The following is a 9693-nucleotide window of genomic DNA, read 5'->3' on the forward strand; positions in this document are numbered from 1 at the left end:
TCTGCTACATATCCAGCTGGAGCCATGGGTCCCTCCATGTGTACTATTTGGTTGGTGGTTTAGTCCCTGGAAACTTTGGGGGGGTCTGGTTGGTTGATATTATTGTTCTTCCTATGGGGTTGCAAACCCCTTCAGCTCCTTCAGTCCTTCCCCTAACTCCTCCAGTGGGGTCCCTGCACTCAGCTTCTGGCTATTATAAATAAGGCTGCTATGAACATAGTGGAGCATGTGTTCTTGTTATATGTTGGAGCATCTTTTGGGTATATGCCCAGGAGTGGTATAGCTGGGTCTTCAGGTAGAACTATTTCCAATTTCCTGAGGAACTGTCATACTGATTTCCAGAGTGGTGTACCAGCTTGCAATCCTATCAGCAATAGATGAGTGTTCCTCTTTCTCCATATCCTTGCCAGCATCTGCTGTCACCTGAGTTTTTGATCTTAGTCATTCTGACTGGTGTGAGGTGGAATCTCAGGGTTGTTTTGATTTGCATTTCCCTGATGACTAAAGATGTTGAACATTTCTTTAGGTACTTCTCGGCCATTTGAGATTCCTCAGCTGAGAATTCTCTGTTTAGCTCTGTACCCTATTTTTTAATAGTGTTATTTGTTCTCTGGAATCTAACTTCTTTAGACCTTTGTATATTTTGGATGTTAGTCTTTTTTTTGGATGTAGGGTTGGTAAAGATCTTTTCCCAATCTGTGGGTTGCAGATGATATGATCTCATACATAAGTGACCCAAAACTATCTACCAGAGAATTCCTACAACTGATAAAAAACTTCAGCAAAGTGGCTGGATGCAAAATTAACTCAAACAAATCAGTAGCCTTCCTCTACTCAAAGGATAAACATGCTGAGAAGGAAATTAAGGAAATAACACCCTTCACAGTAGCCACAAATAATATGAAATATCTTGGTGTGATTCTAATCAAGCAAGTGAAAGATCTGTATGACAAGAGCTTCAAGTCTCTGAAGAAAGAAATTGAAGAAGATCTCAGAAAATGGAAAAATCTCCCATGCTCATGGATTGGCAGGATTATATAGTAAAGATGGCCATTTTACCAAAAGCGATCTACAGATTCAATGCAATCCCCACCAAAATTCCAACTCAATTCTTCACAGAGATAGAAAGAGTAATTCTCAAATTTATCTGGAATAACAAAAAAACTCAGGATGTCAAAAACCATTCTCAACAGTAAAAGAACTCCTGGGGGAATCACCATCCATGACCTCAAGCTATACTATAGAGCAATAGTGATAAAAACTTTATGGTATTGGTACAGAGACAGACAGGTTGATCAATGGAATAGAACTGAAGACCCAGAAATGAACCCACACACCTATGGTCACTTGATCTTTGACAAAGGGGCCAAAGCTATCCAGTGGAAAAAAGACTGCATGTTTAAGAAATGGTGCTGGTTCAATTGGCAGTCAGCATGTAGAAGAATGCAAATTGATTCATGCTTATCTTCAAGTCCAAGTGGATCAAGGACCTCCACATCAAACCAGATACACTCAAACTAATAGAAGAAAAAATGGGGAAGATCCTCAAACACATGGGCACTGGGAAAAATTTTTCTGAACAGAACACCAATGGCTTATGCTGTACGGTCAAGAATCGGCAAATGGGACCTCATAAAACTGAAAAGCTTCTGTAAATCGAAGGACACTGTCAATAGTTCATTACATGCTTTAAAACCGGAGCCACAGCGAAAACTGTGAACAACAATGACTGCCGTGTGGATCAAGGCTTCTAACCATTTGGCTGCTTGAATTCTTTTCTTCTTCTTCTTTTTTTTTTTTTTTTTTTTTGCAGTCCAGGTCCGTTATTTCCTCTGTGTACATTAGGCCATGAGTCCGTATGGATTGGGCTCCAGCAGCTCAGGCTCCTTTCCGTTAGTCCTCACAAAGTGGGCTTCTCTGGGTGGCGCAGGCTGGCGCTTCAGCTGAACCCAGGCGCCCTTCTCTTTGGCTTCCTCTTTCTCCTGATCGTTCTCCTTCACCCGCTTCAGGAAGCTGTCTCTGCTCTTTGAGTGCTTGATGTACTCAATCCGCACATTGATCCTCTTGGACAGAATCTTGTCTTTAATTTGCTTGTTTACCATGATGCCCACGGCATGCTGGGTGACTTTGTAGACTCTTCCGGTTTTGCCGAGGTAACACTTATGGGGCATTCCTTTTTGAACAGTGCCCATTCCCTTGATCATTCTTCTTGTAGATTCGCATGTATGTGGCCAAAGGAATGACTCCATGTTTCCTAAAAGGTCTAGAGAACATATACTGAGTACCTCTCCTCTTTCCTTTTGTGTTCATCATTTTGGCGAGTTCCTGGAAGATGGCTGCCCCGGCGGAAAGCCTGAAATCTTTTCTTATTTCTACTTCAGAACAAAATTTCTTAGAAATTGAACTTGAAAGTGTTCAGTCCGCTCAGTCTCTCATTAACGCCTCGAATAGAGGGAGAAAGACATGTAGCTATGTACAAACCTTGTTCATTTCTAGCTGTCTATTGATTAAACTTTTAAAATACAGAAGCTAGAAAAGACTGGGTATAGGGTAGGAGTGGACTCGGGTGGATCAGAATCAAGGGACAGAAAATTAAGAGACCGATAAACATTGCCTTGTTAAGGTAAGAGTAAGAAGTTGAGGACTTCAAACTTAGACCTAAAGGACCTAGAGTATTTTAATCAGGGTGATACTCCAAGCAGCCAGTGGCAAGAAGACGCTGAGGGAGATGCAGGGCACTTGACTAGTGTGCCTCTGAGGCCCCGGGGTAGCTGTGATTTAAAAGCTCAAGAAGGGCTGGAGAGACAGATGGCTCGGCAACTAAGAGAGAGGACTCAAGGTTGGCTCCTAACACCAGCTTCGAGCAGGTAACAACTGCCTGTTACTCCAGTTCTGGGGGCATCTGATGCCCGCTTCAGGAGTCCATGGCAGCTGCACATATGTGGCATGCACACATGCAAAAATGAAAATAAATATAAACTTTAAGAATCAAGGTCATCTGCACAAGTTAGCAAGTGGAAGCAAAATTTTCTTCCTTGATTATAATACAGAGATTTTAAATTCCTCTAGGACCTGAACCCCACTATTGGCTGGGATGGCCTTTAGGTTTGGGGTTCCATGTGACAGACTCCCTTGCTTAACAAGGAGAGTAACTAGGAGCTGTGGAGAGAGCAAGGTTGGTCACTTCCTTCCCATGCCCTCTTGATGGTTCTGATACTTCACGCTGCCTAGTTACTTAGTTACTAAACCCAGCCATCCCCACCGAAGCATTTCCACCATCTGGCTCCCGTAACTGTTTCTCTTCACTGGCTACAGTCTAAGAAACTGGCCACAAGGACAGCAGAGATCTTCCCCACGGATTCAGTATGATGACCCTGAAGAGTGTGAGGGTGACCTGTGGCTCAGAGCACACACTATTATTTGTTAAATGCCAAATTAGTGCAAAGGTGGCACTTCTAGTAGCACTCAGCGAATGAAACAGAAAACCCCTGTCATGAAACTTAAGTGACAGTGGGAGGAAGATAAACATTGTCAGACTCCCACTGTGTTGGAAACACTTGGGATCTCTAGCACAGGGCTTTTAAAGCTCTGACCCTCTGTTACCCCAGAAACTGTTGGCATACAGGTTGTATTACTGGCTGGTTTCTTGTGTCAACTTGACAGAAGCTGGAGTTATCACATAGGAAGGAGCCTCCCTTGAGGAAATGCCTCCACGAGACCCAGCTGTAAGGCATTTTCTCAATTAGTGTTCAAGAGCAGAGGACCCAGCCCATTGTGGGTGGTGCCATCCCTGGACTGGTGGTCCGCGGTTCTATAAGAAAGCAAGCTGAACAAACCAGGAGAAGCAACCAGTAAGCAGCACCCCTCCATGGCCTCTGCATCAGCTTCTACTCCCTGACCTGCTTGAGTTCCAGTCCTGACTTCCTTTGGGGATGAACAGCAGTGTGGAAGTGTAAGCTGAATAAACCCTTTCCTCCCCAACTTGCTTCTTGGTCGTGATGTTTGTGCAGGAATAGAAACCCAGACTAAGACACAGGTAGATGGTGTCAGAAATATCCCAGAGGCTCTGCCATTAATACAAGGTATTGCCGTTCCTCTTGACTGCCCACAACACTAGAGGATAGATCTCATCTCTGGGAACACCACACACCTTGATTGCAGCTGGGCTGGAGCTTCCTCCTTCCCAGGCCGGAAGGGGCTCTGCTATCCCGAGTCTTCCCAAGATTTGAACCCTGCAAACGATCATGCCAACCTGCCAAGGAAGAGGTGCCCGCAGTGCAGTAGCTGCACATCTACTTTTGGGGAACAGCTGCTCTCTGATCGGATTTGAGGCCCACTCCACAGAAGCCTGGAACTGTGGACTTATTCAAAAATCCCGTGATTGTGAGCTTAGTCCCTCTCAGGGAACCTGGTATAGTTCTTTAGCTGAACCGACAACAGCACCAAGTGTTACTCTCATCCTTAACCAGGAGGCCCCTCTGCAGTGGACAGTGGTGAGTTCAGAGGCTGAGAGCTGCCCAAGATGCTTAGAATACCCCTGGACAGGACATTTATGCCACCTTTCCTAAGGCTCGGGGGACACTGTAGAAGAGAGTGGAAGGGGTGTTGGAGTTAGAAGACAGAGCAGGCCTGCAAAGTGCTGTCTTCAACGCTACCGCGGCGACTGCAAGCAGGATCTCATGTCAGCTGCGGTTACCTGCACAAGATTGAACCTGCCAACAGCCGACTACAGCTTGGGATGGGGGCCAAGGGTCCTAACCCTCCCTTCTGAAGTATTAGCAACTGGTGGGTTCTGGGGGAGGGACAGTTATTACCTTCAGTTATGCACCAAATGGGGAGCCCTCGAGGTTCCAATGGCCCTGATTAAAATCAGTAGCTCACAAGACGAAACAAAAGGGCATAGATATGGGAATGGGACTTGTGGGGAGGAGGATGGTGACAAGGGTGGGAGGGAGAGTGAGTGGGACATATAGAATGTATGTATGCAATTCTCAAGGACAAATGTGACTGTTAAAAACCTTCTGAGAATTATTCATCACGAGAAGGCTGAGCACTGCAAAAGCAAGGTGATCCTAGCCAAAAGCCAGTGGGAGGATTAAACCTGGTTGGGAGGTCTGTGACCCAGCTCACCAAGGTTTACTACGGTCATCTGCGATGCAAACTGGTTCTGCTGGTGCCTCTATGTCTCAAAGACGATGTCCATGGCACAGTAAATCATCCGGGTCAGTTGTTGGTTGATTACCATGGCCTCCGTGTTTCTGTTGCCTGAGACAGAAACAATAGCATCACACACACACACACACACACACACACACACACGCACATGCTGTGTAAGTGTGCGAGCACTGAAAAAACAACATATTCAGAGAAAAGGGATTTACAGTGTGTTCAAAACAAGGGGAGATGGGAACACAGCTCTTACCTCTGACGTTGTATAAAGGCTCAAGCAAGACCATGAACTTGCTGCTGTAATCAGTAAGCAGATATGGTCGGGCCCCCCAGGATGTGCCCCCATGTTTTCAGTTGCTGACTGTTTAGATAGAAACTCTAGTGTTGACTCTGAAAACTCCATAGCAATTCCATTCCATTTTAATGACTTTGAAAAATTCATTGAGAGTGGACGTGACTCATGGTTAAGTCAGTCAGTCTGTCTGTCTATCTATCTATCTATCTATCTATCTATCTATCTATCCGCCTGCCCATCCGTCTGTCTATCAATCATCTGTCATCATTTATTTTTAGTAACATGTGAACCTCACTTCACCTGCTCACGTCGCACAGTCGCCCCCTGCTCGACATCTCTTATGTTCCCAGTTTGCATATTTATTCCTTTGGTTTCTAAGCTCATTGATAGAAATGAATCAAAATTAATTCAGCCGAACATTTAGTTCACTTCACTGTAACACTCTTGGAAAGCTGCACATAATAGCTTCCCTTTTTTTTGAGGAGGTAACGGAAAATGACCATTTAGCCTTTTCTTCAGACAGACATATCGTTACAGCGTAATAGGCAGGGCTTCCAAGATAAACAGCTGATGACAGGCAACCTTGGGCAGACTGTCACTGTCCTGTCTGCCTTCTAACTCCGTTTGTTTACGTACATGCAGGTCTTCCCTGTGTGAGACTGTGCTATTTCCCTGTCAGTTCAGACTCTGGGCACGCACGGGTGCCTGCTGTGCTTGCTAAACAGGTCTCTGTTTTGTTCTTCTTTCGCTATATGAAATGATTTACCCACCACACGGTCAATATTGGAGAAGCAGGGGACGTGGCCATGTTTCCATACCTTCCGGTTTCTCTGTGTTAGCACTCGGTCTCCTGATCAGTTAGAGGGCACGTGGTTTTAGCCATCTCGGGGTGAGAGAACGTGTTACTCCTGACATCCCACATACTTTACGTTATTTTCTAGATTATTACCGGAATATGTTCTTTGTGTGATCTTGTCTGTCAGAACTTCATTTGCCAGCAGCAAGCACTCCGCTGTGAAAATGCCCACGTGTCTGTCATTGTGTGTTTTCCTGCAAATCCATTTTCAGAGTGATGCGTATTCAGAGGCATGAAGACTATTGATATTATCCTTTTATTATATCTTAATGATGAAAGGGCCAGAGTTGGGGTCAATCTAAGGCCAGTCGGAAAGTTCCAGTGCAAACCTCCAAGCACAAAGACCCCTCCCTTCCAGGGAGTTGTTACTTCCTGGAGCGACTGCAAACCAAAGTGTCAAACAGAGCCACCTGTGACTCCCAACAGACCTCCCCTTGACTCCCAATCGTCTCCCCTGGAAAGTCCAGAACATGAATCAGTTTGGAGGTCTCTTTGCCCTTTCAATAATACCTTACCTAGTTACCAATTGAATTCTGCCCCAGTTGTTTGCAAGGTATATAACTCTGTCAGAGTCTACTCATGTTCATCTCCCCTTGAAGTGGGAGGACCCCGGCATGCGGGAATTAAGCTCCTCTTGCTATTGCATTGATCACTGTCTCCATGAGGCTCATTCAGGAGGACCTGGAAGAGGTTCAATTAGGAGCTCACAATGGCTTTAACCACCATTCGTTGTCTGATGCTAATAAGAAATTTATCCTTGGGTGGAATTATCACACCTTAAATGATAACAAGAGATTTCAAGGAAGGGAACAGAGCACTGGACTTAGAAGGGAAGAACATGCCCAGTGTTCTCACTCTTCCCAGTGAGTCAGGATCACAGCTTCTCAACCCACAGGTTGCAACCGCTTTGGCAACCTCTGTTCCCCAAAATATTTACATTATGATTCATAGCAGTAACAAAATTAGTTATGACATAGCAACAAAAATAGTTTTATGTTTGGGGGTCATCACAATGAGGAGAGCTGTATTAAAGGGTCACAGCATTGGGAACCACCGGTCGGTCATGAAGGGTGCATATTGAAAGGAGCGAAGAGTCTATTTTTCACTTTCCCTTATGAGTGTGTGGCACAGCCCTGTCTCCTGGGAACAGCGACGTCATAAAGCCAGTACAGCTGCTTGACAGAGTTCCAGCAAAGCTGAGGGAGTGATGCAATCATGTCCTGTAGTCTCCAATATTGGTCTGGATCTCCATGTGTTGCATGCTTGGGGGTGGGTCTTTTAATCTTTGTAGAACATGGGATACTGGATTGATGGAAGTTTTAGGAATCCTGTACACCTTCTCCCGGGAGTGCTGCTTCTAAACTTCCTCAGGAAAGTCTTGAGCATACTCTCCCTCTTGCATTTAGGGAGATCTCCTTCTCTGGCCCTACATGAAGGTCTTCCTTACACCCTGGAGGTTGTAATTCAGTATGAAGATGCTAGAGATCGCCTTATGCGGCTCCGACTCCAAGATACTCTTGGAACATCTGCCCCTGTACTTACTCAGGAACAAGACAACCAGAATAAAATAAACTTTAAAAGGTTAAGCAAGTTTCAATGGTGGGCCAGGGGAGTCAGCAGCAGATCAGATTAAAAGTCTCTTCCTACTTTACACTGTGATCATTAAGAGTTAATAGTACGCTGCTCAGGACGGGGCAATTTTCCCAGGCTGGCTTGGAAATTTTCTTTCTTTCAGTGCCCTTGAAACCACAAGATTCTTAAATGTTGGATTATGAGGTTGATGAGAGAAAATGATTGTAAACTCCGTTTCGTCATGTTTCTCAATGATGACTAAACTTATGACCAAGAAGAAGTTAAAACATGTGTCAGGGACAAAAATGATATAGTCTATGTTTTGGAACAACATGATCTATCCCTGACTACTGAGTTCTGTATAAGTAAAGAAGAACTCTGATTGCCAGTCAGTCAAGATGCAAGATTTCCCCTAACGCCCATGCCTGACTCACTCTTCCCTCATTGACTCCTGATCTCCTCTGTGGGACCTGGCCATCACAGGGGCTGGCCCCTGGCCATCACAGGGGCTGGCCCCTGGCAGGTGGGTATTGCTACATGAGACTTTCCATTCTTAAAGTGAGAGTCTGAATTCTGTTGTCCCATCTATTACCCAGTCAGTACTTCTACAAACTGTGACTGACCCTGGGGTCCCGGAGTTCCCATGGGTGGGGTGCCATCTGGTTGGTCAGTCTTGTGCACTTGAATGTTCCAACTGGATTTTCTTGCTTTGTTCTGTGGCGTCTCATGTGAGTAAAATAGAACCTTTTTACTAATCTAATCTGGATAGAACTTTCCAGATGTCCATGTTTATCTGGAAAATTACTGATTCAGACCGTACCATACAAAATGACTCTCAAACCCCAAGGGATAAGTGACTATCTTAATTATAAATTTTGGCTGATTTTTTTCTTTTTCTTTGACAGATAGAAATGTCAGCGAGCCATTCATACACTCTTCAACCAAATTACAAGGAATATTTTGCTTTGAATTAGGTTTTGATTTGTAAGTTTGAGGATATTTGACTCTAGCACGTGGTGCTGTTTTCCTGCAGGTGTAGACGTCTGCTGGGGATTTGGCTGTAGGATAGCCCCACCCCCACCCTTATGTTTTTCAGCCCATAACCATCTAAGCAGTAATATCTTAAAAAAAAAGGATTTATTTGTGTCTGTACATACATGAGTCTATGACTGAATGACATGCGTGTGTAGGCATTCCCAGAGACCTGACGAGAGTGTTGGATCCTCTGGACCTAGAGTTTCAGGTGGTGGTAAGCCACTTGATGTGGGTCTTAAGAGCAGGAAGGACTTTTAACTGCTGAACCCTCTATTCATACCACAGGAATGATGTTCTAATTTATACGTTCTATAGGTTTAGTCCTTCTCATTTCTAAATTAACCCTTACGCAGTCCTAGACAACATGATTATAGTGGTCAACCTTGGTTGGGAACTTGAATGGATCTGGAATCAGCTAAGAGATAAATTGCTGGGCACACCTGCTGGGGATTGTCCAGATTCAGGCTCACCTCCAGGCATGCCTTTGAGGGATTAGGCTAGTCTCCGGGTTTGCCTGTGAGGGATTGTTTAGATTCAGGCTCACCTCTAGGCATGCCTTTGAGGGATTGTCTCGATTAAAGCTAGCCCCTGGGCAAGCTTGTGAGGGTTTGTCTTGAGAGGGTTAATTGAGGTGGGAAGACCCACCTACTGTGGTGGGACCAATCCCTGGGTATTGATTCTGGGCTGCAAAAAGTGAGAGAATGAAGTCAATATAGGCCATCGCTGCTGTCCTCTGACTGAAGATGTGTGACAGGCCGATTCAAGC

General features: G+C 44.9%; 1 pseudogene; it reads right to left on the reverse strand.

The window, feature by feature from the left end:
• Positions 1–1841: 1841 nt before the first annotated feature.
• LOC148001220 (large ribosomal subunit protein eL21 pseudogene) lies at positions 1842–2204 on the reverse strand (annotated as a pseudogene).
• Between the last annotated feature and the right edge of the window lie 7489 nt (positions 2205–9693).

This window comes from Rattus norvegicus, chromosome 14 (genome assembly GCF_021556685.1).
Source record: "Rattus norvegicus strain SHRSP/BbbUtx chromosome 14, alternate assembly SHRSP_T2T, whole genome shotgun sequence".
Classification (NCBI taxonomy): Eukaryota; Metazoa; Chordata; class Mammalia; order Rodentia; family Muridae; genus Rattus; species Rattus norvegicus.